This window comes from Phalangium opilio, unplaced genomic scaffold (genome assembly GCF_054372755.1).
Source record: "Phalangium opilio isolate 3A_F unplaced genomic scaffold, DU_Popi_V2 ptg000054l_1, whole genome shotgun sequence".
NCBI classification, from domain to species: domain Eukaryota; kingdom Metazoa; phylum Arthropoda; class Arachnida; order Opiliones; family Phalangiidae; genus Phalangium; species Phalangium opilio.
In genome coordinates, this window is record NW_028324173.1 from 2386778 (window position 1) to 2411802 (window position 25025).

The following is a 25025-nucleotide window of genomic DNA, read 5'->3' on the forward strand; positions in this document are numbered from 1 at the left end:
CTCAAGTTTAAAGAATCCTTGTATGGGTAGCAAAGAGTACTATAACATATCCAAAGGAGATCCCAGTATCTCTTGTAGAACAAGAGTTATGAGCCTTCAAAGTTTTGTGCAAAAATCATAAGTAACATAATAAAATAAGTGAGACGATACCAAAGTTGACGAACATTTTGCTTAATATCTCGGCCCCTGTTTGTCGTAGCTCAATGTTTTTAGAACTGTTAGATGGGGGACAATTTGGACTTTAACATATCCTAAGGACATCCCCATATCTCTAGTAGACACAGAGTTATGGGCCTGCAAATTATAGTCTAATGCATTTCCTATGGACGGGTTGTTTGTTTACGTTTAGCTTAATTACTCGGCCCCTGTTTGTCGTAGCTCAATGTTTTTAGTATGGTTAGATGGGGGACAAATTGGACTATAACATACTCAAAGGACATCCCCGTATCTCCAGTAGAAACAGAGTTACGAGCCTGCAAAGTATAGTCTAATGCATTTTCTATGGAGGGGTTTGTTTGTTCACGTATTGCTTAATTACTTGACCCTGTTCTTTCGATTAAAAATAATAACTTACTTTAGTGTAGCGGTTATCGCATCCGCCTCACTCCCGGAAGGCCACAGGTTCGAAACCGCGAAGTTTTTTTTTTGCTTGGAACATGCAAAGATCTTTATAATTATCCGAACATTTGTGTTAAGGTGACATTATTTACATCCCCGTATCTCTGGTAGAACCAGAGTTACGACCCTCCAGAATTTAGTCTAATGTATTTCCTATGGAGGGGTTTGTTTGTTTACGATTAACTTAATTACTCGACTACTGTTTGTCGTAGCCCTAATTCTTAGTGTGGCTAGATGGAGGACAAATTGGTCTATAACATACTCAAAGGACATCCCCGTATCTCTGGTAGAACCAGAGTTACGACCCTCCAGAATTTAGTCTAATGTATTTCCTATGGAGGGGTTTGTTTGTTTACGTTTAGCTTAATTACTCGGCCCCTGTTTGTCGTAGCTCAATGTTTTTAGTATGGTTAGATGGGGGAGAAATTGGACTATAACATACTCAAAGGACATCCCCGTATCTCCAGTAGAAACAGAGTTTCGAGCCTGCAAATTATAGTCTAATGCATTTCCTATGGACGGGTTGTTTGTTTACGTTTAGCTTAATTACTCGGCCCCTGTTTGTCGTAGCTCAATGTTTTTAGTATGGTTAGATGGGGGACAAATAGGACTTGGGAATACTGCGTGCCGTTGGTTTTTCACTTTTGTTTTTTCTTTTAAATTCCACCCGATATGAAAAATGCAAACATATCTTCTTTTTGTTATTGTTTTATAAAGATGAAAGTTAATTAAATTCAAATTATTAACTAGCGCTCTCGGCAACGGCCATATCACGCTGAATACACCGGTTCTCGTCCGATAACCGAAGTTTAGCAGCGTCAAGCGCAGTCAGTACTTGGGAACACTGCATGCCGATGGCTTTTTCACTTTTGTTTCCTCTTAAATTCCACCAGATATGAAAAAACAAACATATCTTCTTATTGTTATTTTTTATAAAGATGAAGGTTAATTAAGTTCAAATTATTAACTAGCACTCTCGGCAACGGCCATATCACGCTGAGAACACCGGTTCTCGTCCGATCGCCGACGTTAGCAGCGTCGAGCGCAGTCAATACTTGGGAATACTGCGTGCCGTTGGCTTTTTCACTTTTGTTTCCTCTTTTAAATTCCACCCGATATGAAAAAAGCAAACATATTTTCTTTTTGTTATTGTTTTATAAAGATGAAGGTTAATTTGTCTCACTTAATTTAAATTAAAATTATTAACTAGCACTCTCGGCAACGGCCATATCACGCTGAATACACCGGTTCTCGTCCGATAACTGAAGTTAAGCAGCGTCGAGCGCAGTCACTACTTGGGAGGGAGACCACTTAGGAACACTGCGTGCCGTTGGCTTTTTCACTTTTTTTCCTCTTTTAAATTTTAATAGATATGAAAAAAGCAAACATGTTTTCATTTTGTTATTGTTTTAAAATGATGAAGGTTAATTTGTCTCACTTAATTTAAATTCGAATTATTAACTAGCACTCTCGGCAACGACCATATCACGCTGAATACAGCGGTTCTCGTCCGATCACCGAAGTTAAGCAGCGTCGAGCGCAGTCAGTACTTGGGATGGAGACCACTTAGGAACACTGCGTGCCGTTGGCTTTTTCACTTTTTTTTCCTCTTTTAAATTTTAATAGATATGAAAAAAGCAAACATGTCTTCTTTTTTGTTATTGTTTTATAAAGATGAAAGTTAATTAAATTCAAATTATTAACTAGCACTCTCGGTAACGGCCATATCACGCTGAATATACCGGTTCTCGTCCGATAACCGAAGTTAAGCAGCGTCGAGCGCAATCAGTACTTGGGAGGGAGACCACTTAGGAACACTTCGTGCCGTTGGCTTTTTCACTTTTGTTTCCTCTTTTAAATTCCACCCGATATGAAAAAAGCAAACATATCTTCTTTTTGTTATTGTTTTATAAAGATGAAGGTAAATTTGTCTCACTTAATTTAAATTCGAATTTTTAACTAGCACTCTCGGCAACGGCCATATCACGCTGAGAACACCGGTTCTCGTCCGATCGCCGACGTTAGCAGCGTCGAGCGCAGTCAGTACTTGGGAATACTGCGTGCCGTTGGTTTTTCACTTTTGTTTCCTCTTTTAAATTCCACCCGATTTGAAAAAAGCACACATATCTTCTTTTTGTTATTGTTTTATAAAGATGAAAGTTAATTAAATTAAAATTATTAACTAGAACTCTCGGCAACGGCCATATCACGCTAAATACACCGGTTCTCGTCCGATAATTGAAGTTAAGCAGCGTCGAGCGCAGTCACTACTTGGGAGGGAGACCACTTAGGAACACTTCGTGCCGTTGGCTTTTTCACTTTTTTTTCCTCTTTTAAATTTTAATAGATATGAAAAAAGCAAACATGTTTTCATTTTGTTATTGTTTTAAAATGATGAAGGTTAATTTGTCTCACTTAATTTAAATTCGAATTATTAACTAGCACTCTCGGCAACGACCCTATCACGCTGAATACAACGGTTCTCGTCCGATCACCGAAGTTAAGCAGCGTCGAGCGCAGTCAGTCTTTGGGATGGAGACAACTTAGGAACACTGCGTGCCGTTGGCCTTTTCACTTTTTTTCCTCTTTTAAATTTTAAAAGATATGAAAAAAGCAAACATATCTTCTTTTTTGTTATTGTTTTAAAATGATGAAGGTTAATTTGTCTCACTTAATTTAAATTCGAATTATTAACTAGCGCTCTCGGCAACGACCATATCACGCTGAATACACCGGTTCTCGTCCGATAACCGAAGTTAAGCAGCGTCGAGCGCAGTCAGTACTTGGGAGGGAGACCAGTTTGGAACACTGCGTGCCGTTGATTTTTTCACTTTTTTTTCCTCTTATAAATTTTAATAGATATGAAAAAAGCAAACATGTTTTTTTTTGTTATTGTTTTAAAATGATGAAGGTTAATTTGTCTCACTTAATTTAAATTCGAATTATTAACAAGCACTCTCGGCAACGGCCATATCACGCTGAAAACACCGGTTTTCGTCCGATCACCGAAGTTAAGCAGCGTCGAGCGCATACAGTACTTGGGAATACTGCGTTCCGTTGGTTTTTCACTTTTGTTTCCTCTTTTAAATTCCACCCGATATGAAAGAAGCAAACATATCTTCTTTTTGTTATTGTTTTATAAAGATGAAAGTTAATTAAATTCAAATTATTAACTAGCACTCTCGGCAACGGCCATATCACGCTGAATACACCGGTTCTCGTCCGATAACCGAAGTTTAGCAGCGTCGAGCGCAGTCAGTACTTGGGAGGGAGGCTACTTAGGAACACTGCGTGCCGTTGGGTTTTTCACTTTTTTTCCTCTTTTAAATTTTAATAGATATGAAAAAAGCAAACATGTTTTTTTTGTTATTGTTTTAAAATTATGAAGGTTAATTTGTCTCACTTAATTTAAATTCGAATTATTAACTAGCACTCTCGGCAACGACCATATCACGCTGAAAACACCGGTTCTCGTCCGATCACCGAAGTTAAGCAGCGTCGAGCGCATAGTGTACTTGGGAATACTGCGTGCCGTTGGCTTTTTCACTTTTGTTTCCTCTTTTAAATTCCACCCGATTTGAAAAAAGCAAACATATCTTCTTTTTGTTATTGTTTTATAAAGATGAAAGTTAATTAAATTAAAATTATTAACTAGCACTCTCGGCAACGGCCATATCACGCTTAATACACCGGTTCTCGTCCGATAACTGAAGTTAAGCAGCGTCGAGCGCAGTCACTACTTGGGAGGGAGACCACTTAGGAACACTGCGTGCCGTTGGCTTTTTCACTTTTTTTTCCTCTTTTAAATTTTAATAGATATGAAAAAAGCAAACATGTTTTCATTTTGTTATTGTTTTAAAATGATGAAGGTTAATTTGTCTCACTTAATTTAAATTCGAATTATTAACTAGCACTCTCGGCAACGACCATATCACGCTGAATACACCGGTTCTCGTCCGATAACCGAAGTTAAGCAGCGTCGAGCGCAGTCAGTACTTGGGAGGGAGACAACTTCGGAACACTGCGTGCCGTTGATTTTTTCACTTTTTTTTCCTCTTATAAATTTTAATAGATATGAAAAAAGCAAACATGTTTTTTTTGTTATTGTTTTAAAATGATGAAGGTTAATTTGTCTCACTTAATTTAAATTCGAATTATTAACAAGCACTCTCGGCAACGGCCATATCACGCTGAAAACACCGGTTTTCGTCCGATCACCGAAGTTAAGCAGCGTCGAGCGCATACAGTACTTGGGAATACTGCGTTCCGTTGGTTTTTCACTTTTGTTTCCTCTTGTAAATTCCACCCGATTTGAAAAAAGCAAACATATTTTCTTTTTGTTATTGTTTTATAAAGATGAAAGTTAATTAAATTAAAATTATTAACTAGCACTCTCGGCAACGGCCATATCACGCTTAATACACCGGTTCTCGTCCGATAACTGAAGTTAAGCAGCGTCGAGCGCAGTCACTACTTGGGAGGGAGACCACTTAGGAACACTGCGTGCCGTTTGCTTTTTCACTTTTTTTTCCTCTTTTGAATTTTAATAGATATGAAAAAAGCAAACATGTTTTCATTTTGTTATTGTTTTAAAATGATGAAGGTTAATTTGTCTCACTTAATTTAAATTCGAATTATTAACTAGCACTCTCGGCAACGACCATATCACGCTGAATACAGCGGTTCTCGTCCGATCACCGAAGTTAAGCAGCGTCGAGCGCAGACAGTACTTGGGAGGGAGACCACTTAGGAACACTGCGTGCCGTTAGCTTTTTCACTTTTTTTTTCCTCTTTTAAATTCCAATAGATATGAAAAAAGCAAACATATTTTCTTTTTGTTATTGTTTTTAAAAGATGAAGGTTAATTTGTCTCACTTAATTTAAATTCGAATTATTATCTAGCACTCTCGGCAACGGCCATATCACGCTGAGAACACCGGTTCTTGTCCGATCGCTGACGTTAGCAGCGTCGAGCGCAGTCAGTACTTGGGAATACTGCGTGCCGTTGGCTTTTTCACTTTTGTTTCCTCTTTTAAATTCCACCCGATATGAAAAAAGCAAACATATCTTCTTTTTGTTATTGTTTTATAAAGATGAAGGTTAATTTGTCTCACTTAATTTAAATTCGAATTTTTAACTAGCACTCTCGGCAACGGCCATATCACGCTGAGAACACCGGTTCTCGTCCGATCGCCGACGTTAGCAGCGTCGAGCGCAGTCAGTACTTGGGAATACTGCGTGCCGTTGGTTTTTCACTTTTGTTTCCTCTTTTAAATTCCACCCGATTTGAAAAAAGCACACATATCTTCTTTTTGTTATTGTTTTATAAAGATGAAAGTTAATTAAATTAAAATTATTAACTAGCACTCTCGGCAACGGCCATATCACGCTTAATACACCGGTTCTCGTCCGATAACTGAAGTTAAGCAGCGTCGAGCGCAGTCACTACTTGGGAGGGAGACCACTTAGGAACACTGCGTGCCGTTGGCTTTTTCACTTTTTTTTCCTCTTTTAAATTTTAATAGATATGAAAAAAGCAAACATGTTTTCATTTTGTTATTGTTTTAAAATGATGAAGGTTAATTTGTCTCACTTAATTTAAATTCGAATTATTAACTAGCACTCTCGGCAACGACCATATCACGCTGAATACAGCGGTTCTCGTCCGATCACCGAAGTTAAGCAGCGTCGAGCGCAGTCAGTCTTTGGGATGGAGACAACTTAGGAACACTGCGTGCCGTTGGCTTTATCACTTTTTTTTCCTCTTTTAAATTTTAATAGATATGAAAAAAGCAAACATATCTTCTTTTTTGTTATTGTTTTATAAAGATGAAAGTTAATTAAATTAAAATTATTAACCAGCACTATCGGCAACGGCCATAACACGCTGAATACACCGGTTCTCGTACGATAACCGAAGTTAAGCAGCGTCGAGCGCAGTCACTACTTGGGAACACTGCATGCTGATGGCTTTTTCACTTTTGTTTCCTCTTAAATTCCACCAGATATGAAGAAACAAACATATCTTCTTATTGTTATTTTTTATAAAGATGAAGGTTAATTAAGTTCAAATTTTTAACTAGCACTCTCGGCAACGGCCATATCACGCTGAATACACCGGTTCTCGTCCGATCACCGAAGTTAAGCAGCGTCGAGCGCAGTCAGTACTTGGGAGGGCGACCACTTAGGAACACTGCGTGCCGTTGGCTTTTTCACTTTTTTTTCCTCTTTTAAATTTTAATAGATATGAAAAAAGCAAACATATCTTCTTTTTTGTTATTGTTTTATAAAGATGAAAGTTAATTAAATTAAAATTATTAACTAGCACTCTCGGCAACGGCCATATCACGCTGAATACACCGGTTCTCGTCCGATAACTGAAGTTAAGCAGCGTCGAGCGCAGTCACTACTTGGGAGGGAGACCACTTAGGAACACTGCGTGCCGTTGGCTTTTTCACTTTTTTTTCCTCTTTTAAATTTTAATAGATATGAAAAAAGCAAACATGTTTTCATTTTGTTATTGTTTTAAAATGAAGAAGGTTAATTTGTCTCACTTAATTTAAATTCGAATTATTAACTAGCACTCTCGGCAACGACCATATCACGCTGAATACAGCGGTTCTCGTCCGATCACCGAAGTTAAGCAGCGTCGAGCGCAGTCAATACTTGGGATGGAGACCACTTAGGAACACTGCGTGCCGTTGGCTTTTTCACTTTTTTTTCCTCTTTTAAATTTTAATAGATATGAAAAAAGCAAACATATCTTCTTTTTTGTTATTGTTTTATAAAGATGAAAGTTAATTAAATTCAAATTATTAACTAGCACTCTCGGCAACGGCCATATCACGCTGAATACACCGGTTCTCGTCCGATAACCGAAGTTAAGCAGCGTCGAGCGCAGACAGTTCTTGGGAGGGAGACCACTTAGGAACACTGCGTGCCGTTAGCTTTTTCACTTTTTTTTTCCTCTTTTAAATTCCAATAGATATGAAAAAAGCAAACATATTTTCTTTTTGTTATTGTTTTTAAAAGATGAAGGTTAATTTGTCTCACTTAATTTAAATTCGAATTATTATCTAGCACTCTCGGCAACGGCCATATCACGCTGAGAACACCGGTTCTCGTCCGATCGCTGACGTTAGCAGCGTCGAGCGCAGTCAGTACTTGGGAATACTGCGTGCCGTTGGTTTTTCACTTTTGTTTCCTCTTTTAAATTCCACCCGATTTGAAAAAAGCACACATATCTTCTTTTTGTTATTGTTTTATAAAGATGAAAGTTAATTAAATTAAAATTATTAACTAGCACTCTCGGCAACGGCCATATCACGCTGAATACACCGGTTCTCGTCCGATAACTGAAGTTAAGCAGCGTCGAGCGCAGTCACTACTTGGGAGGGAGACCACTTAGGAACACTGCGTCCCGTTGGCTTTTTCACTTTTTTTTCCTCTTTTAAATTTTAATAGATATGAAAAAAGCAAACATGTTTTCATTTTGTTATTGTTTTAAAATGAAGAAGGTTAATTTGTCTCACTTAATTTAAATTCGAATTATTAACTAGCACTCTCGGCAACGACCATATCACGCTGAATACAGCGGTTCTCGTCCGATCACCGAAGTTAAGCAGCGTCGAGCGCAGTCAATACTTGGGATGGAGACCACTTAGGAACACTGCGTGCCGTTGGCTTTTTCACTTTTTTTTCCTCTTTTAAATTTTAATAGATATGAAAAAAGCAAACATATCTTCTTTTTTGTTATTGTTTTATAAAGATGAAAGTTAATTAAATTCAAATTATTAACTAGCACTCTCGGCAACGGCCATATCACGCTGAATACACCGGTTCTCGTCCGATAACCGAAGTTAAGCAGCGTCGAGCGCAGACAGTTCTTGGGAGGGAGACCACTTAGGAACACTGCGTTCCGTTAGCTTTTTCACTTTTTTTTCCTCTTTTAAATTCCAATAGATATGAAAAAAGCAAACATATTTTCTTTTTGTTATTGTTTTTAAAAGATGAAGGTTAATTTGTCTCACTTAATTTAAATTCGAATTATTATCTAGCACTCTCGGCAACGGCCATATCACGCTGAGAACACCGGTTCTCGTCCGATCGCTGACGTTAGCAGCGTCGAGCGCAGTCAGTACTTGGGAATACTGCGTGCCGTTGGTTTTTCACTTTTGTTTCCTCTTTTAAATTCCACCCGATTTGAAAAAAGCACACATATCTTCTTTTTGTTATTGTTTTATAAAGATGAAAGTTAATTAAATTAAAATTATTAACTAGCACTCTCGGCAACGGCCATATCACGCTTAATACACCGGTTCTCGTCCGATAACTGAAGTTAAGCAGCGTCGAGCGCAGTCACTACTTGGGAGGGAGACCACTTAGGAACACTGCGTGCCGTTGGCTTTTTCACTTTTTTTTCCTCTTTTAAATTTTAATAGATATGAAAAAAGCAAACATGTTTTCATTTTGTTATTGTTTTAAAATGATGAAGGTTAATTTGTCTCACTCAATTTAAATTCGAATTATTAACTAGCACTCTCGGCAACGACCATATCACGCTGAATACAGCGGTTCTCGTCCGATCACCGAAGTTAAGCAGCGTCGAGCACAGTCAGTCTTTGGGATGGAGACAACTTAGGAACACTGCGTGCCGTTGGCTTTATCACTTTTTTTTCCTCTTTTAAATTTTAATAGATATGAAAAAAGCAAACATATCTTCTTTTTTGTTATTGTTTTAAAAAGATGAAAGTTAATTAAATTAAAATTATTAACCAGCACTATCGGCAACGGCCATAACACGCTGAATACACCGGTTCTCGTACGATAACCGAAGTTAAGCAGCGTCGAGCGCAGTCACTACTTGGGAACACTGCATGCTGATGGCTTTTTCACTTTTGTTTCCTCTTAAATTCCACCAGATATGAAGAAACAAACATATCTTCTTATTGTTATTTTTTATAAAGATGAAGGTTAATTAAGTTCAAATTTTTAACTAGCACTCTCGGCAACGGCCATATCACGCTGAATACACCGGTTCTCGTCCGATCACCGAAGTTAAGCAGCGTCGAGCGCAGTCAGTACTTGGGAGGGCGACCACTTAGGAACACTGCGTGCCGTTGGCTTTTTCACTTTTTTTTCCTCTTTTAAATTTTAATAGATATGAAAAAAGCAAACATATCTTCTTTTTTGTTATTGTTTTATAAAGATGAAAGTTAATTAAATTAAAATTATTAACTAGCACTCTCGGCAACGGCCATATCACGCTGAATACACCGGTTCTCGTCCGATAACTGAAGTTAAGCTGCGTCGAGCGCAGTCACTACTTGGGAGGGAGACCACTTAGGAACACTGCGTGCCGTTGGCTTTTTCACTTTTTTTTCCTCTTTTAAATTTTAATAGATATGAAAAAAGCAAACATGTTTTCATTTTGTTATTGTTTTAAAATGAAGAAGGTTAATTTGTCTCACTTAATTTAAATTCGAATTATTAACTAGCACTCTCGGCAACGACCATATCACGCTGAATACAGCGGTTCTCGTCCGATCACCGAAGTTAAGCAGCGTCGAGCGCAGTCAATACTTGGGATGGAGACCACTTAGGAACACTGCGTGCCGTTGGCTTTTTCACTTTTTTTTCCTCTTTTAAATTTTAATAGATATGAAAAAAGCAAACATATCTTCTTTTTTGTTATTGTTTTATAAAGATGAAAGTTAATTAAATTCAAATTATTAACTAGCACTCTCGGCAACGGCCATATCACGCTGAATACACCGGTTCTCGTCCGATAACCGAAGTTAAGCAGCGTCGAGCGCAGACAGTTCTTGGGAGGGAGACCACTTAGGAACACTGCGTGCCGTTAGCTTTTTCACTTTTTTTTTCCTCTTTTAAATTCCAATAGATATGAAAAAAGCAAACATATTTTCTTTTTGTTATTGTTTTTAAAAGATGAAGGTTAATTTGTCTCACTTAATTTAAATTCGAATTATTATCTAGCACTCTCGGCAACGGCCATATCACGCTGAGAACACCGGTTCTCGTCCGATCGCTGACGTTAGCAGCGTCGAGCGCAGTCAGTACTTGGGAATACTGCGTGCCGTTGGCTTTTTCACTTTTGTTTCCTCTTTTAAATTCCACCCGATATGAAAAAAGCAAACATATCTTCTTTTTGTTATTGTTTTAAAATGATGAAGGTTAATTTGTCTCACTCAATTTAAATTCGAATTATTAACTAGCACTCTCGGCAACGACCATATCACGCTGAATACAGCGGTTCTCGTCCGATCACCGAAGTTAAGCAGCGTCGAGCACAGTCAGTCTTTGGGATGGAGACAACTTAGGAACACTGCGTGCCGTTGGCTTTATCACTTTTTTTTCCTCTTTTAAATTTTAATAGATATGAAAAAAGCAAACATATCTTCTTTTTTGTTATTGTTTTATAAAGATGAAAGTTAATTAAATTAAAATTATTAACCAGCACTATCGGCAACGGCCATAACACGCTGAATACACCGGTTCTCGTACGATAACCGAAGTTAAGCAGCGTCGAGCGCAGTCACTACTTGGGAACACTGCATGCTGATGGCTTTTTCACTTTTGTTTCCTCTTAAATTCCACCAGATATGAAGAAACAAACATATCTTCTTATTGTTATTTTTTATAAAGATGAAGGTTAATTAAGTTCAAATTTTTAACTAGCACTCTCGGCAACGGCCATATCACGCTGAATACACCGGTTCTCGTCCGATCACCGAAGTTAAGCAGCGTCGAGCGCAGTCAGTACTTGGGAGGGCGACCACTTAGGAACACTGCGTGCCGTTGGCTTTTTCACTTTTTTTTCCTCTTTTAAATTTTAATAGATATGAAAAAAGCAAACATATCTTCTTTTTTGTTATTGTTTTATAAAGATGAAAGTTAATTAAATTAAAATTATTAACTAGCACTCTCGGCAACGGCCATATCACGCTGAATACACCGGTTCTCGTCCGATAACTGAAGTTAAGCTGCGTCGAGCGCAGTCACTACTTGGGAGGGAGACCACTTAGGAACACTGCGTGCCGTTGGCTTTTTCACTTTTTTTTCCTCTTTTAAATTTTAATAGATATGAAAAAAGCAAACATGTTTTCATTTTGTTATTGTTTTAAAATGAAGAAGGTTAATTTGTCTCACTTAATTTAAATTCGAATTATTAACTAGCACTCTCGGCAACGACCATATCACGCTGAATACAGCGGTTCTCGTCCGATCACCGAAGTTAAGCAGCGTCGAGCGCAGTCAATACTTGGGATGGAGACCACTTAGGAACACTGCGTGCCGTTGGCTTTTTCACTTTTTTTTCCTCTTTTAAATTTTAATAGATATGAAAAAAGCAAACATATCTTCTTTTTTGTTATTGTTTTATAAAGATGAAAGTTAATTAAATTCAAATTATTAACTAGCACTCTCGGCAACGGCCATATCACGCTGAATACACCGGTTCTCGTCCGATAACCGAAGTTAAGCAGCGTCGAGCGCAGACAGTTCTTGGGAGGGAGACCACTTAGGAACACTGCGTGCCGTTAGCTTTTTCACTTTTTTTTTCCTCTTTTAAATTCCAATAGATATGAAAAAAGCAAACATATTTTCTTTTTGTTATTGTTTTTAAAAGATGAAGGTTAATTTGTCTCACTTAATTTAAATTCGAATTATTATCTAGCACTCTCGGCAACGGCCATATCACGCTGAGAACACCGGTTCTCGTCCGATCGCTGACGTTAGCAGCGTCGAGCGCAGTCAGTACTTGGGAATACTGCGTGCCGTTGGCTTTTTCACTTTTGTTTCCTCTTTTAAATTCCACCCGATATGAAAAAAGCAAACATATCTTCTTTTTGTTATTGTTTTATAAAGATGAAGGTTAATTTGTCTCACTTAATTTAAATTCGAATTTTTAACTAGCACTCTCGGCAACGGCCATATCACGCTGAGAACACCGGTTCTCGTCCGATCGCCGACGTTAGCAGCGTCGAGCGCAGTCAGTACTTGGGAATACTGCGTGCCGTTGGTTTTTCACTTTTGTTTCCTCTTTTAAATTCCACCCGATTTGAAAAAAGCACACATATCTTCTTTTTGTTATTGTTTTATAAAGATGAAAGTTAATTAAATTAAAATTATTAACTAGCACTCTCGGCAACGGCCATATCACGCTGAATACACCGGTTCTCGTCCGATAACTGAAGTTAAGCAGCGTCGAGCGCAGTCACTACTTGGGAGGGAGACCACTTAGGAACACTGCGTGCCGTTGGCTTTTTCACTTTTTTTTCCTCTTTTAAATTTTAATAGATATGAAAAAAGCAAACATGTTTTCATTTTGTTATTGTTTTAAAATGAAGAAGGTTAATTTGTCTCACTTAATTTAAATTCGAATTATTAACTAGCACTCTCGGCAACGACCATATCACGCTGAATACAGCGGTTCTCGTCCGATCACCGAAGTTAAGCAGCGTCGAGCGCAGTCAATACTTGGGATGGAGACCACTTAGGAACACTGCGTGCCGTTGGCTTTTTCACTTTTTTTTCCTCTTTTAAATTTTAATAGATATGAAAAAAGCAAACATATCTTCTTTTTTGTTATTGTTTTATAAAGATGAAAGTTAATTAAATTAAAATTATTAACTAGCACTCTCGGCAACGGCCATATCACGCTTAATACACCGGTTCTCGTCCGATAACTGAAGTTAAGCAGCGTCGAGCGCAGTCACTACTTGGGAGGGAGACCACTTAGGAACACTGCGTGCCGTTGGCTTTTTCACTTTTTTTTCCTCTTTTAAATTTTAATAGATATGAAAAAAGCAAACATGTTTTCATTTTGTTATTGTTTTAAAATGATGAAGGTTAATTTGTCTCACTCAATTTAAATTCGAATTATTAACTAGCACTCTCGGCAACGACCATATCACGCTGAATACAGCGGTTCTCGTCCGATCACCGAAGTTAAGCAGCGTCGAGCACAGTCAGTCTTTGGGATGGAGACAACTTAGGAACACTGCGTGCCGTTGGCTTTATCACTTTTTTTTCCTCTTTTAAATTTTAATAGATATGAAAAAAGCAAACATATCTTCTTTTTTGTTATTGTTTTATAAAGATGAAAGTTAATTAAATTAAAATTATTAACCAGCACTATCGGCAACGGCCATAACACGCTGAATACACCGGTTCTCGTACGATAACCGAAGTTAAGCAGCGTCGAGCGCAGTCACTACTTGGGAACACTGCATGCTGATGGCTTTTTCACTTTTGTTTCCTCTTAAATTCCACCAGATATGAAGAAACAAACATATCTTCTTATTGTTATTTTTTATAAAGATGAAGGTTAATTAAGTTCAAATTTTTAACTAGCACTCTCGGCAACGGCCATATCACGCTGAATACACCGGTTCTCGTCCGATCACCGAAGTTAAGCAGCGTCGAGCGCAGTCAGTACTTGGGAGGGCGACCACTTAGGAACACTGCGTGCCGTTGGCTTTTTCACTTTTTTTTCCTCTTTTAAATTTTAATAGATATGAAAAAAGCAAACATATCTTCTTTTTTGTTATTGTTTTATAAAGATGAAAGTTAATTAAATTAAAATTATTAACTAGCACTCTCGGCAACGGCCATATCACGCTGAATACACCGGTTCTCGTCCGATAACTGAAGTTAAGCTGCGTCGAGCGCAGTCACTACTTGGGAGGGAGACCACTTAGGAACACTGCGTGCCGTTGGCTTTTTCACTTTTTTTTCCTCTTTTAAATTTTAATAGATATGAAAAAAGCAAACATGTTTTCATTTTGTTATTGTTTTAAAATGAAGAAGGTTAATTTGTCTCACTTAATTTAAATTCGAATTATTAACTAGCACTCTCGGCAACGACCATATCACGCTGAATACAGCGGTTCTCGTCCGATCACCGAAGTTAAGCAGCGTCGAGCGCAGTCAATACTTGGGATGGAGACCACTTAGGAACACTGCGTGCCGTTGGCTTTTTCACTTTTTTTTCCTCTTTTAAATTTTAATAGATATGAAAAAAGCAAACATATCTTCTTTTTTGTTATTGTTTTATAAAGATGAAAGTTAATTAAATTCAAATTATTAACTAGCACTCTCGGCAACGGCCATATCACGCTGAATACACCGGTTCTCGTCCGATAACCGAAGTTAAGCAGCGTCGAGCGCAGACAGTTCTTGGGAGGGAGACCACTTAGGAACACTGCGTGCCGTTAGCTTTTTCACTTTTTTTTTCCTCTTTTAAATTCCAATAGATATGAAAAAAGCAAACATATTTTCTTTTTGTTATTGTTTTTAAAAGATGAAGGTTAATTTGTCTCACTTAATTTAAATTCGAATTATTATCTAGCACTCTCGGCAACGGCCATATCACGCTGAGAACACCGGTTCTCGTCCGATCGCTGACGTTAGCAGCGTCGAGCGCAGTCAGTACTTGGGAATACTGCGTGCCGTTGGCTTTTTCACTTTTGTTTCCTCTTTTAAATTCCACCCGATATGAAAAAAGCAAACATATCTTCTTTTTGTTATTGTTTTATAAAGATGAAGGTTAATTTGTCTCACTTAATTTAAATTCGAATTTTTAACTAGCACTCTCGGCAACGGCCATATCACGCTGAGAACACCGGTTCTCGTCCGATCGCCGACGTTAGCAGCGTCGAGCGCAGTCAGTACTTGGGAATACTGCGTGCCGTTGGTTTTTCACTTTTGTTTCCTCTTTTAAATTCCACCCGATTTGAAAAAAGCACACATATCTTCTTTTTGTTATTGTTTTATAAAGATGAAAGTTAATTAAATTAAAATTATTAACTAGCACTCTCGGCAACGACCATATCACGCTGAATACACCGGTTCTCGTCCGATAACTGAAGTTAAGCAGCGTCGAGCGCAGTCACTACTTGGGAGGGAGACCACTTAGGAACACTGCGTGCCGTTGGCTTTTTCACTTTTTTTTCCTCTTTTAAATTTTAATAGATATGAAAAAAGCAAACATATCTTCTTTTTTGTTATTGTTTTATAAAGATGAAAGTTAATTAAATTAAAATTATTAACTAGCACTCTCGGCAACGGCCATATCACGCTGAATACACCGGTTCTCGTCCGATAACTGAAGTTAAGCTGCGTCGAGCGCAGTCACTACTTGGGAGGGAGACCACTTAGGAACACTGCGTGCCGTTGGCTTTTTCACTTTTTTTTCCTCTTTTAAATTTTAATAGATATGAAAAAAGCAAACATGTTTTCATTTTGTTATTGTTTTAAAATGAAGAAGGTTAATTTGTCTCACTTAATTTAAATTCGAATTATTAACTAGCACTCTCGGCAACGACCATATCACGCTGAATACAGCGGTTCTCGTCCGATCACCGAAGTTAAGCAGCGTCGAGCGCAGTCAATACTTGGGATGGAGACCACTTAGGAACACTGCGTGCCGTTGGCTTTTTCACTTTTTTTTCCTCTTTTAAATTTTAATAGATATGAAAAAAGCAAACATATCTTCTTTTTTGTTATTGTTTTATAAAGATGAAAGTTAATTAAATTCAAATTATTAACTAGCACTCTCGGCAACGGCCATATCACGCTGAATACACCGGTTCTCGTCCGATAACCGAAGTTAAGCAGCGTCGAGCGCAGACAGTTCTTGGGAGGGAGACCACTTAGGAACACTGCGTTCCGTTAGCTTTTTCACTTTTTTTTTCCTCTTTTAAATTCCAATAGATATGAAAAAAGCAAACATATTTTCTTTTTGTTATTGTTTTTAAAAGATGAAGGTTAATTTGTCTCACTTAATTTAAATTCGAATTATTATCTAGCACTCTCGGCAACGGCCATATCACGCTGAGAACACCGGTTCTCGTCCGATCGCTGACGTTAGCAGCGTCGAGCGCAGTCAGTACTTGGGAATACTGCGTGCCGTTGGCTTTTTCACTTTTGTTTCCTCTTTTAAATTCCACCCGATATGAAAAAAGCAAACATATCTTCTTTTTGTTATTGTTTTATAAAGATGAAGGTTAATTTGTCTCACTTAATTTAAATTCGAATTTTTAACTAGCACTCTCGGCAACGGCCATATCACGCTGAGAACACCGGTTCTCGTCCGATCGCCGACGTTAGCAGCGTCGAGCGCAGTCAGTACTTGGGAATACTGCGTGCCGTTGGTTTTTCACTTTTGTTTCCTCTTTTAAATTCCACCCGATTTGAAAAAAGCACACATATCTTCTTTTTGTTATTGTTTTATAAAGATGAAAGTTAATTAAATTAAAATTATTAACTAGCACTCTCGGCAACGGCCATATCACGCTTAATACACCGGTTCTCGTCCGATAACTGAAGTTAAGCAGCGTCGAGCGCAGTCACTACTTGGGAGGGAGACCACTTAGGAACACTGCGTGCCGTTGGCTTTTTCACTTTTTTTTCCTCTTTTAAATTTTAATAGATATGAAAAAAGCAAACATGTTTTCTTTTTGTTATTGTTTTAAAATGATGAAGGTTAATTTGTCTCACTTAATTTAAATTCGAATTATTAACTAGCACTCTCGGCAACGGCCATAAACGCTGAAAACACCGGTTCACGTTCGATCACCGAAGTTAAGCAGCGTCGAGCGCATACAGTACTTGGGATACTGCGTGCCGTTTGTTTTTTCACTTTTGTTTCCTCTTTTAAATTCCACCAGATATGAAAAAAGCAAACATATCTTCTTTTTGTTATTGTTTTATAAAGATGAAGGTTAATTAAATTCAAATTATTAACTAGCACTCTCGGCAACGGCCATATCACGCTGAATACACCGGTTCTCGTCCGATAACCGAAGTTAAGCAGCGTCGAGCGCAGTCAGTACTTGCGAGGGCGACCACTTAGGAACACTGCGTGCCGTTAGCTTTTTCACTTTTTTTCCTCTTTTATATTCCAATAGATATGGAAAAAGCATACATATTTTCTTTTTGTTATTGTTTGAAAAAGATGAAGGTTAATTTGTCTCACTTAATTTAAATTCGAATTATTATCTAGCACTCTCGGCAACGGCCATATCACGCTGAGAACACCGGTTCTCGTCCGATCGCCGACGTTAGCAGCGTCGAGCGCAGTCAGTACTTGGTAATACTGCGTGCCGTTTGCTTTTTCACTTTTGTTTCCTCTTTCAAATTCCACCAGATATGAAAAAAGCAAACATATCTTTTTTTTGTTATCGTTTTATAAAGATAATAGTTAATTAAATTCAAATTATTAACTAGCACTCTCGGCAACGGCCATATCACGCTGAATACACCGATTCTCGTCCGATAACCGAAGTTAAGCAGCGTCGAGCGCAGTCATTACTTGGGAGGGAGACCACTTAGGAACACTGCGTGCCGTTGGCTTTTTCACTTTTTTTTCCTCTTTTAAATTTTAATAGATATGTAAAAAGCAAACAGGTTTTCTTTTTGTTATAGTTTTAAAATGATGAAGGGTAATTTGTCTCACTTAACTTAAATTCGAATTATTAACTAGCACTCTCGGCAACGGCCATATCACGCTGAAAACACCGGTTCACGTCCGATCACCGAAGTTAAGCAGCGTCGAGCGCATACAGTACTTGGGAATACTGCGTGCCGTTTGTTTTTTCACTTTTGTTTCCTCTTTTAAATTCCACCAGATATGAAAAAAGCAAACATATCTTGTTTTTGTTATTGTTTTATAAAGATGAAGGTTAATTAAATTCAAATTATTAACTAGCACTCTCGGCAACGGCCATATCACGCTGAATACACCGGTTCTCGTCCGATAACCGAAGTTAAGCAGCGTCGAGCGCAGTCAGTACTTGGGAGGGCGACCACTTAGGAACACTGCGTGCCGTTAGCTTTTTCACTTTTTTTCCTCTTTTAAATTCCAATAGATATGAAAAAAGCAAACATATTTTCTTTTTGTTATTGTTTTAAAAAGATGAAGGTTAATTTGTCTCACTTAATTTAAATTCGAATTATTATCTAGCACTCTCGGCAACGGCCATATCACGCTGAGAACACCGGTTCTCGTCCGATCGCCGACGTTAGCAGCGTCGAGCGCATACAGTACTTGGGAATACTGCGTGCCGTTGGCTTTTTTACTTTTGTTTCCTCTTTCAAATTCCACCAGATATGAAAAAAGCAAACATATCTTCTTTTTTGTTATTGTTTTATAAAGATGAAAGTTAATTAAATTCAAATTATTAACTAGCACTCTCGGCAACGGCCATATCACGCTGAATACACCGGTTCTCGTTCGATAACCGAAGTTAAGCAGCGTCGAGCGCAGTCACTACTAGGGAGGGAGACCACTTAGGAACACTGCGTGCCGTTGGCTTTTTCACTTTTTTTTCCTCTTTTAAATTTTAATATATATGAAAAAAGCAAACACGTTTTCTTTTTGTTATTGTTTTAAAATGATGAAGGTTAATTTGTCTCACTTAATTTAAATTCGAATTATTAACTAACACTCTCGGCAACGGCCATATCACGCTTAAAACACCGGTTCACGTCCGATCACCGAAGTTAAGCAGCGTCGAGCGCATACAGTACTTGGGAATACTGCGTGCCGTTTGTTTTTTCACTTTTGTTTCCTCTTTTAAATTCCACCAGATATGAAAAAAGCAAACATATCTTCTTTTTGTTATTGTTTTATAAAGATGAAGGTTAATTAAATTCAAATTATTAACTAGCACTCTCGGCAACGGCCATATCACGCTGAATACACCGGTTCTCGTCCGATAACCGAAGTTAAGCAGCGTCAAGCGCAGTCAGTACTTGGGAGGGCGACCACTTAGGAACACTGCGTGCCGTTAGCTTTTTCACTTTTTTTTCCTCTTTTAAATTCCAATAGATATGAAAAAAGCAAACATATTATCTTTTTGTTATTGTTTGAAAAAGATGAAGGTTAATTTGTCTCACTTAATTTAAATTCAAATTATTATCTAGCACTCTCGGCAACGGCCATATCACGCTGAGAACACCGGTTCTCGTCCGATCGCCGACGTTAGCAGCGTCGAGCGCAGTCATTACTTGGGAATATTGCGTGCCGTTTGCTTTTTTCACTTTTGTTTCCTCTTTCAAATTCCACCATATATGAAAAAAGCAAACAAATCTTCTTTTTGTTATTGTTATATAAAGATGAAAGTTAATTAAATTCAAATTATTAACTAGCACTCTCGGCAACGGCCATATCACGCTGAATACACCGATTCTCGTCCGATAATCGAAGTTAAGCAGCGTCGAGCGCATACAGTAGTTGGGAATACTGCGTGCCGTTTGCTTTCTCACTTTTGTTTCCTCTTTTAAATTCCACCAGATATGAAAAAAGCAAACATATCTTCTTTTTGTTATTGTTTTTTAAAGATGAAGGTTAATTAAATTCAAATTATTAACTAGCACTCTCGGCAACGGCCATATCACGCTGAGAACACCGGTTCTCGTCCGATCGCCGACGTTAGCAGCGTCGAGCGCAGTCAGTACTTGGGAATACTGCGTGCCGTTTGCTTTTTTCACTTTTGTTTCCTCTTTCAAATTCCACCATATATGAAAAAAGCAAACAAATCTTCTTTTTGTTATTGTTATATAAAGATGAAAGTTAATTAAATTCAAATTATTAACTAGCACTCTCGGCAACGGCCATATCACGCTGAATACACCGATTCTCGTCCGATAATCGAAGTTAAGCAGCGTCGAGCGCATACAGTACTTGGGAATACTGCGTGCCGTTTGCTTTCTCACTTTTGTTTCCTCTTTTAAATTCCACCAGATATGAAAAAAGCAAACATATCTTCTTTTTGTTATTGTTTTTTAAAGATGAAGGTTAATTAAATTCAAATTATTAACTAGCACTCTCGGCAACGGCCATATCACGCTGAAAACACCGGTTCACGTCCGATCACCGAAGTTAAGCAGCGTCGAGCGCATACAGTACTTGGGAATACTGCGTGCCGTTTGTTTTTTCACTTTTGTTTCCTCTTTTAAATTCCACCAGATATGAAAAAAGCAAACATATCTTCTTTTTGTTATTGTTTTATAAAGATGAAGGTTAATTAAATTCAAATTATTAACTAGCACTCTCGGCAACGGCCATATCACGCTGAATACACCGGTTCTCGTCCGATAACCGAAGTTAAGCAGCGTCGAGCGCAGTCAGTACTTGGGAGGGCGACCACTTAGGAACACTGCGTGCCGTTCGCTTTTTCACTTTTTTTTCCTCTTTTAAATTCCAATAGATATGAAAAAAGCAAACATATTTTCTTTTTGTTATTGTTTGAAAAAGATGAAGGTTAATTTGTCTCACTTAATTTAAATTCGAATTATTATCTAGCACTCTCGGCAACGGCCATATCACGCTGAGAACACCGGTTCTCGTCCGATCGCCGACGTTAGCAGCGTCGAGCGCAGTCAGTACTTGGGAATACTGCGTGCCGTTTGCTTTTTTCACTTTTGTTTCCTCTTTCAAATTCCACCATATATGAAAAAAGCAAACAAATCTTCTTTTTGTTATTGTTATATAAAGATGAAAGTTAATTAAATTCAAATTATTAACTAGCACTCTCGGCAACGGCCATATCACGCTGAATACACCGATTCTCGTCCGATAATCGAAGTTAAGCAGCGTCGAGCGCATACAGTACTTGGGAATACTGCGTGCCGTTTGCTTTCTCACTTTTGTTTCCTCTTTTAAATTCCACCAGATATGAAAAAAGCAAACATATCTTCTTTTTGTTATTGTTTTTTAAAGATGAAGGTTAATTAAATTCAAATTATTAACTAGCACTCTCGGCAACGGCCATATCACGCTGAAAACACCGGTTCACGTCCGATCACCGAAGTTAAGCAGCGTCGAGCGCATACAGTACTTGGGAATACTGCGTGCCGTTTGTTTTTTCACTTTTGTTTCCTCTTTTAAATTCCACCAGATATGAAAAAAGCAAACATATCTTCTTTTTGTTATTGTTTTATAAAGATGAAGGTTAATTAAATTCAAATTATTAACTAGCACTCTCGGCAACGGCCATATCACGCTGAATACACCGGTTCTCGTCCGATAACCGAAGTTAAGCAGCGTCGAGCGCAGTCAGTACTTGGGAGGGCGACCACTTAGGAACACTGCGTGCCGTTCGCTTTTTCACTTTTTTTCCTCTTTTAAATTCCAATAGATATGAAAAAAGCAAACATATTTTCTTTTTGTTATTGTTTGAAAAAGATGAAGGTTAATTTGTCTCACTTAATTTAAATTCGAATTATTATCTAGCACTCTCGGCAACGGCCATATCACGCTGAGAACACCGGTTCTCGTCCGATCGCCGACGTTAGCAGCGTCGAGCGCAGTCAGTACTTGGGAATACTGCGTGCCGTTTGCTTTTTTCACTTTTGTTTCCTCTTTCAAATTCCACCATATATGAAAAAAGCAAACAAATCTTCTTTTTGTTATTGTTTTATAAAGATGAAAGTTAATTAAATTCAAATTATTAACTAGCACTCTCGGCAACGGCCATATCACGCTGAATACACCGATTCTCGTCCGATAATCGAAGTTAAGCAGCGTCGAGCGCATACAGTACTTGGGAATACTGCGTGCCGTTTGCTCTCTCACTTTTGTTTCCTCTTTTAAATTCCACCAGATATGAAAAAAGCAAACATATCTTCTTTTTGTTATGGTTTTTTAAAGATGAAGGTTAATTAAATTCAAATTATTAACTAGCACTCTCGGCAACGGCCATATCACGCTGAATACACCGGTTCTCGTCCGATCACCGAAGTAAAGCAGCGTCGAGCGCATACAGTACTTGGGAATACTGCGTGCCGTTTGCTTTCTCACTTTTGATTCCTCTTTTAAATTCCACCAGATAAGAAAAAAGCAAACATATCTTCTTTTTGTTATTGTTTTATAAAGAAGAAAGTTAAAAAATTCAAATTATTAACTAGCATTCTCGGCAACGGCCATATCACGCTGAATACACCGTTTCTCGTCCGATAACCGAAGTTAAGCAGCGTCGAGCGCAGTCATTACTTGGGAGGGAGACCACTTAGGAACACTGCGTGCCGTTGGCTTTTTCACTTTTTTTCCTCTTTTAAATTTTAATAGATATGTAAAAAGCAAACAGGTTTTATTTTTGTTATTGTTTTAAAATGATGAAGGTTAATTTGTCTCACTTAATTTAAATTCGAATTATTAACTAGCACTCTCGGCAACGGCCATATCTCGCTGAAAACACCGGTTCACGTCCGATCACCGAAGTTAAGCAGCGTCGAGCGCATACAGTACTTGGGAATACTGCGTGCCGTTTGCTTTCTCACTTTTGTTTCCTCTTTTAAATTCCACCAGATATGAAAAAGGCAAACATATCTTCTTTTTGTTATAGTTTTATAAAGATGAAGGTTAATTAAATTCAAATTATTAACTAGCACTCTCGGCAACGGCCATATCACGCTGAATACACCAGTTCTCGTCCGATAACCGAAGTTAAGCAGCGTCGAGCGCAGTCATTACTTGGGAGGGAGACCACTTAGGAACACTGCGTGCCGTTGGCTTTTTCACTTTTTTTCCTCTTTTAAATTTTAATAGATATGTAAAAAGCAAACAGGTTTTCTTTTTGTTATTGTTTTAAAATGATGAAGGTTAATTTGTCTCACTTAATTTAAATTCGAATTATTAACTAGCACTCTCGGCAACGGCCATATCACGCTGAAAACACCGGTTCACGTCCGATCACCGAAGTTAAGCAGCGTCGAGCGCATACAGTACTTGGGAATACTGCGTGCCGTTTGTTTTTTCACTTTTGTTTCCTCTTTTTAATTCCAACAGATATGAAAAAAGCAAACATATCTTCTTTTTGTTATAGTTTTATAAAGATGAAGGTTAATTAAATTCAAATTATTAACTAGCACTCTCGGCAACGGCCATATCACGCTGAATACACCGGTTCTCGTCCGATAACCGAAGTTAAGCAGCGTCGAGCGCAGTCAGTACTTGGGAGGGAGGCCACTTAGGAACACTGCGTGCCGTTGGGTTTTTCACTTTTTTTTCCTCTTTTAAATTCCAATAGATATGAAAAAAGCAAACATATTTTCTTTTTGTTATTGTTTGAAAAAGATGAAGGTTAATTTGTCTCACTTAATTTAAATTCGAATTATTATCTAGCACTCTCGGCAACGGCCATATCACGCTGAGAACACCGGTTCTCGTCCGATCGCCGACGTTAGCAGCGTCGAGCGCAGTCAGTACTTGGGAATACTGCGTGCCGTTTGTTTTTTCACTTTTGTTTCCTCTTTTAAATTCCACCAGATATGAAAAAAGCAAACATATCTTCTTTTTGTTATTGTTTTATAAAGATGAAGGTTAATTAAATTCAAATTATTAACTAGCACTCTCGGCAACGGCCATATCACGCTGAATACACCGGTTCTCGTCCGATAACCGAAGTTAAGCAGCGTCGAGCGCAGTCAGTACTTGGGAGGGCGACCACTTAGGAACACTGCGTGCCGTTAGCTTTTTCACTTTTTTTCCTCTTTTAAATTCCAATAGATATGAAAAAAGCAAACATATTTTCTTTTTGTTATTGTTTTAAAAAGATGAAGGTTAATTTGTCTCACTTAATTTAAATTCGAATTATTAACTAGCACTCTCGGCAACGGCCATATCACGCTGAAAACACCGATTCTCGTCCGATAACCGAAGTTAAGCAGCGTAGAGCGCAGTCAGTCTTTGGGATGGAGACAACTTAGGAACACTGCGTGCCGTTGGCTTTATCACTTTTTTTTCCTCTTTTAAATTCCAATAGATATGAAAAAAGCAAACATATTTTCTTTTTGTTATTGTTTGAAAAAGATGAAGGTTAATTTGTCTCACTTAATTTAAATTAAAATTATTAACCAGCACTATCGGCAACGGCCATAACACGCTGAATAAACCGGTTCTCGTACGATAACCGAAGTTAAGCAGCGTCGAGCGCAGTCACTACTTGGGAACACTGCATGCTGATGGCTTTTTCACTTTTGTTTCCTCTTAAATTCCACCAGATATGAAGAAACAAACATATCTTCTTATTGTTATTTTTTATAAAGATGAAGGTTAATTAAGTTCAAATTTTTAACTAGCACTCTCGGCAACGGCCATATCACGCTGAATACACCGGTTCTCGTCCGATCACCGAAGTTAAGCAGCGTCGAGCGCAGTCAGTACTTGGGAGGGCGACCACTTAGGAACACTGCGTGCCGTTAGCTTTTTCACTTTTTTTTTCCTCTTTTAAATTCCAATAGATATAAAAAAGCAAACATATTTTCTTTTTGTTATTGTTTTAAAAAGATGAAGGTTAATTTGTCTCACTTAATTTAAATTCGAATTATTATCTAGCACTCTCGGCAACGGCCATAACACGCTGAAAACACCGGTTTACGTC

The 25025-nt window shown here is 38.0% G+C and overlaps 5 non-coding genes and 53 pseudogenes across 5 annotated transcripts; all 58 read left to right on the plus strand.

Moving 5' to 3' along the window:
• The first annotated feature begins 1835 nt into the window (after positions 1 to 1835).
• On the plus strand, positions 1836 to 1954 carry LOC149670151 (5S ribosomal RNA; annotated as a pseudogene).
• Positions 1955 to 2090: 136 nt separating this feature from the next.
• On the plus strand, positions 2091 to 2209 carry LOC149670152 (5S ribosomal RNA; annotated as a pseudogene).
• A 123-nt stretch (positions 2210 to 2332) lies between these two features.
• LOC149670153 (5S ribosomal RNA) lies at positions 2333 to 2451 on the plus strand (annotated as a pseudogene).
• Positions 2452 to 2811: 360 nt separating this feature from the next.
• Positions 2812 to 2930, plus strand: LOC149670154 (5S ribosomal RNA; annotated as a pseudogene).
• Positions 2931 to 3067: 137 nt separating this feature from the next.
• Positions 3068 to 3186, plus strand: LOC149670155 (5S ribosomal RNA; annotated as a pseudogene).
• Positions 3187 to 3323: 137 nt separating this feature from the next.
• LOC149670156 (5S ribosomal RNA) lies at positions 3324 to 3442 on the plus strand (annotated as a pseudogene).
• Positions 3443 to 3802: 360 nt separating this feature from the next.
• On the plus strand, positions 3803 to 3921 carry LOC149670157 (5S ribosomal RNA; annotated as a pseudogene).
• Positions 3922 to 4280: 359 nt separating this feature from the next.
• On the plus strand, positions 4281 to 4399 carry LOC149670158 (5S ribosomal RNA; annotated as a pseudogene).
• A 137-nt stretch (positions 4400 to 4536) lies between these two features.
• On the plus strand, positions 4537 to 4655 carry LOC149670159 (5S ribosomal RNA; annotated as a pseudogene).
• Positions 4656 to 5014: 359 nt separating this feature from the next.
• Positions 5015 to 5133, plus strand: LOC149670160 (5S ribosomal RNA; annotated as a pseudogene).
• A 137-nt stretch (positions 5134 to 5270) lies between these two features.
• LOC149670161 (5S ribosomal RNA) lies at positions 5271 to 5389 on the plus strand (annotated as a pseudogene).
• A 600-nt stretch (positions 5390 to 5989) lies between these two features.
• Positions 5990 to 6108, plus strand: LOC149670162 (5S ribosomal RNA; annotated as a pseudogene).
• A 137-nt stretch (positions 6109 to 6245) lies between these two features.
• LOC149670163 (5S ribosomal RNA) lies at positions 6246 to 6364 on the plus strand (annotated as a pseudogene).
• Positions 6365 to 6708: 344 nt separating this feature from the next.
• Positions 6709 to 6827, plus strand: LOC149670164 (5S ribosomal RNA). Its single transcript, XR_016367515.1, has one exon. It is a non-coding gene; the product is annotated as a 5S ribosomal RNA (ribosomal RNA).
• Positions 6828 to 6950: 123 nt separating this feature from the next.
• LOC149670165 (5S ribosomal RNA) lies at positions 6951 to 7069 on the plus strand (annotated as a pseudogene).
• Positions 7070 to 7206: 137 nt separating this feature from the next.
• Positions 7207 to 7325, plus strand: LOC149670166 (5S ribosomal RNA; annotated as a pseudogene).
• Positions 7326 to 7448: 123 nt separating this feature from the next.
• Positions 7449 to 7567, plus strand: LOC149670167 (5S ribosomal RNA; annotated as a pseudogene).
• A 361-nt stretch (positions 7568 to 7928) lies between these two features.
• On the plus strand, positions 7929 to 8047 carry LOC149670168 (5S ribosomal RNA; annotated as a pseudogene).
• Positions 8048 to 8184: 137 nt separating this feature from the next.
• LOC149670169 (5S ribosomal RNA) lies at positions 8185 to 8303 on the plus strand (annotated as a pseudogene).
• Positions 8304 to 8426: 123 nt separating this feature from the next.
• Positions 8427 to 8545, plus strand: LOC149670170 (5S ribosomal RNA; annotated as a pseudogene).
• A 360-nt stretch (positions 8546 to 8905) lies between these two features.
• On the plus strand, positions 8906 to 9024 carry LOC149670171 (5S ribosomal RNA; annotated as a pseudogene).
• Positions 9025 to 9161: 137 nt separating this feature from the next.
• LOC149670172 (5S ribosomal RNA) lies at positions 9162 to 9280 on the plus strand (annotated as a pseudogene).
• Positions 9281 to 9624: 344 nt separating this feature from the next.
• Positions 9625 to 9743, plus strand: LOC149670173 (5S ribosomal RNA). Its single transcript, XR_016367516.1, has one exon. It is a non-coding gene; the product is annotated as a 5S ribosomal RNA (ribosomal RNA).
• Positions 9744 to 9866: 123 nt separating this feature from the next.
• On the plus strand, positions 9867 to 9985 carry LOC149670174 (5S ribosomal RNA; annotated as a pseudogene).
• A 137-nt stretch (positions 9986 to 10122) lies between these two features.
• On the plus strand, positions 10123 to 10241 carry LOC149670175 (5S ribosomal RNA; annotated as a pseudogene).
• A 123-nt stretch (positions 10242 to 10364) lies between these two features.
• LOC149670176 (5S ribosomal RNA) lies at positions 10365 to 10483 on the plus strand (annotated as a pseudogene).
• A 377-nt stretch (positions 10484 to 10860) lies between these two features.
• Positions 10861 to 10979, plus strand: LOC149670177 (5S ribosomal RNA; annotated as a pseudogene).
• Positions 10980 to 11323: 344 nt separating this feature from the next.
• LOC149670178 (5S ribosomal RNA) lies at positions 11324 to 11442 on the plus strand. The gene has a single exon (XR_016367517.1). It is a non-coding gene; the product is annotated as a 5S ribosomal RNA (ribosomal RNA).
• A 123-nt stretch (positions 11443 to 11565) lies between these two features.
• On the plus strand, positions 11566 to 11684 carry LOC149670179 (5S ribosomal RNA; annotated as a pseudogene).
• Positions 11685 to 11821: 137 nt separating this feature from the next.
• Positions 11822 to 11940, plus strand: LOC149670180 (5S ribosomal RNA; annotated as a pseudogene).
• Positions 11941 to 12063: 123 nt separating this feature from the next.
• LOC149670181 (5S ribosomal RNA) lies at positions 12064 to 12182 on the plus strand (annotated as a pseudogene).
• Positions 12183 to 12782: 600 nt separating this feature from the next.
• On the plus strand, positions 12783 to 12901 carry LOC149670182 (5S ribosomal RNA; annotated as a pseudogene).
• Positions 12902 to 13038: 137 nt separating this feature from the next.
• On the plus strand, positions 13039 to 13157 carry LOC149670183 (5S ribosomal RNA; annotated as a pseudogene).
• A 123-nt stretch (positions 13158 to 13280) lies between these two features.
• Positions 13281 to 13399, plus strand: LOC149670184 (5S ribosomal RNA; annotated as a pseudogene).
• Positions 13400 to 13536: 137 nt separating this feature from the next.
• LOC149670185 (5S ribosomal RNA) lies at positions 13537 to 13655 on the plus strand (annotated as a pseudogene).
• Positions 13656 to 13999: 344 nt separating this feature from the next.
• On the plus strand, positions 14000 to 14118 carry LOC149670186 (5S ribosomal RNA). The gene has a single exon (XR_016367518.1). It is a non-coding gene; the product is annotated as a 5S ribosomal RNA (ribosomal RNA).
• Positions 14119 to 14241: 123 nt separating this feature from the next.
• Positions 14242 to 14360, plus strand: LOC149670187 (5S ribosomal RNA; annotated as a pseudogene).
• A 137-nt stretch (positions 14361 to 14497) lies between these two features.
• On the plus strand, positions 14498 to 14616 carry LOC149670188 (5S ribosomal RNA; annotated as a pseudogene).
• A 123-nt stretch (positions 14617 to 14739) lies between these two features.
• Positions 14740 to 14858, plus strand: LOC149670189 (5S ribosomal RNA; annotated as a pseudogene).
• Positions 14859 to 15458: 600 nt separating this feature from the next.
• Positions 15459 to 15577, plus strand: LOC149670190 (5S ribosomal RNA; annotated as a pseudogene).
• A 123-nt stretch (positions 15578 to 15700) lies between these two features.
• LOC149670191 (5S ribosomal RNA) lies at positions 15701 to 15819 on the plus strand (annotated as a pseudogene).
• Positions 15820 to 15956: 137 nt separating this feature from the next.
• LOC149670192 (5S ribosomal RNA) lies at positions 15957 to 16075 on the plus strand (annotated as a pseudogene).
• Positions 16076 to 16198: 123 nt separating this feature from the next.
• On the plus strand, positions 16199 to 16317 carry LOC149670193 (5S ribosomal RNA; annotated as a pseudogene).
• Positions 16318 to 16917: 600 nt separating this feature from the next.
• LOC149670194 (5S ribosomal RNA) lies at positions 16918 to 17036 on the plus strand (annotated as a pseudogene).
• Positions 17037 to 17396: 360 nt separating this feature from the next.
• On the plus strand, positions 17397 to 17515 carry LOC149670195 (5S ribosomal RNA; annotated as a pseudogene).
• A 360-nt stretch (positions 17516 to 17875) lies between these two features.
• On the plus strand, positions 17876 to 17994 carry LOC149670196 (5S ribosomal RNA; annotated as a pseudogene).
• Positions 17995 to 18356: 362 nt separating this feature from the next.
• Positions 18357 to 18475, plus strand: LOC149670197 (5S ribosomal RNA; annotated as a pseudogene).
• Positions 18476 to 18836: 361 nt separating this feature from the next.
• Positions 18837 to 18955, plus strand: LOC149670198 (5S ribosomal RNA; annotated as a pseudogene).
• Positions 18956 to 19317: 362 nt separating this feature from the next.
• LOC149670199 (5S ribosomal RNA) lies at positions 19318 to 19436 on the plus strand (annotated as a pseudogene).
• Positions 19437 to 20698: 1262 nt separating this feature from the next.
• LOC149670200 (5S ribosomal RNA) lies at positions 20699 to 20817 on the plus strand (annotated as a pseudogene).
• An 812-nt stretch (positions 20818 to 21629) lies between these two features.
• On the plus strand, positions 21630 to 21748 carry LOC149670201 (5S ribosomal RNA; annotated as a pseudogene).
• An 810-nt stretch (positions 21749 to 22558) lies between these two features.
• LOC149670202 (5S ribosomal RNA) lies at positions 22559 to 22677 on the plus strand (annotated as a pseudogene).
• Positions 22678 to 22813: 136 nt separating this feature from the next.
• LOC149670203 (5S ribosomal RNA) lies at positions 22814 to 22916 on the plus strand (annotated as a pseudogene).
• Positions 22917 to 23038: 122 nt separating this feature from the next.
• LOC149670204 (5S ribosomal RNA) lies at positions 23039 to 23157 on the plus strand (annotated as a pseudogene).
• Positions 23158 to 23518: 361 nt separating this feature from the next.
• Positions 23519 to 23637, plus strand: LOC149670205 (5S ribosomal RNA; annotated as a pseudogene).
• Positions 23638 to 23998: 361 nt separating this feature from the next.
• On the plus strand, positions 23999 to 24117 carry LOC149670206 (5S ribosomal RNA; annotated as a pseudogene).
• A 136-nt stretch (positions 24118 to 24253) lies between these two features.
• LOC149670207 (5S ribosomal RNA) lies at positions 24254 to 24372 on the plus strand (annotated as a pseudogene).
• A 358-nt stretch (positions 24373 to 24730) lies between these two features.
• LOC149670208 (5S ribosomal RNA) lies at positions 24731 to 24849 on the plus strand. The gene has a single exon (XR_016367247.1). It is a non-coding gene; the product is annotated as a 5S ribosomal RNA (ribosomal RNA).
• The last annotated feature ends 176 nt before the right edge of the window (positions 24850 to 25025 follow it).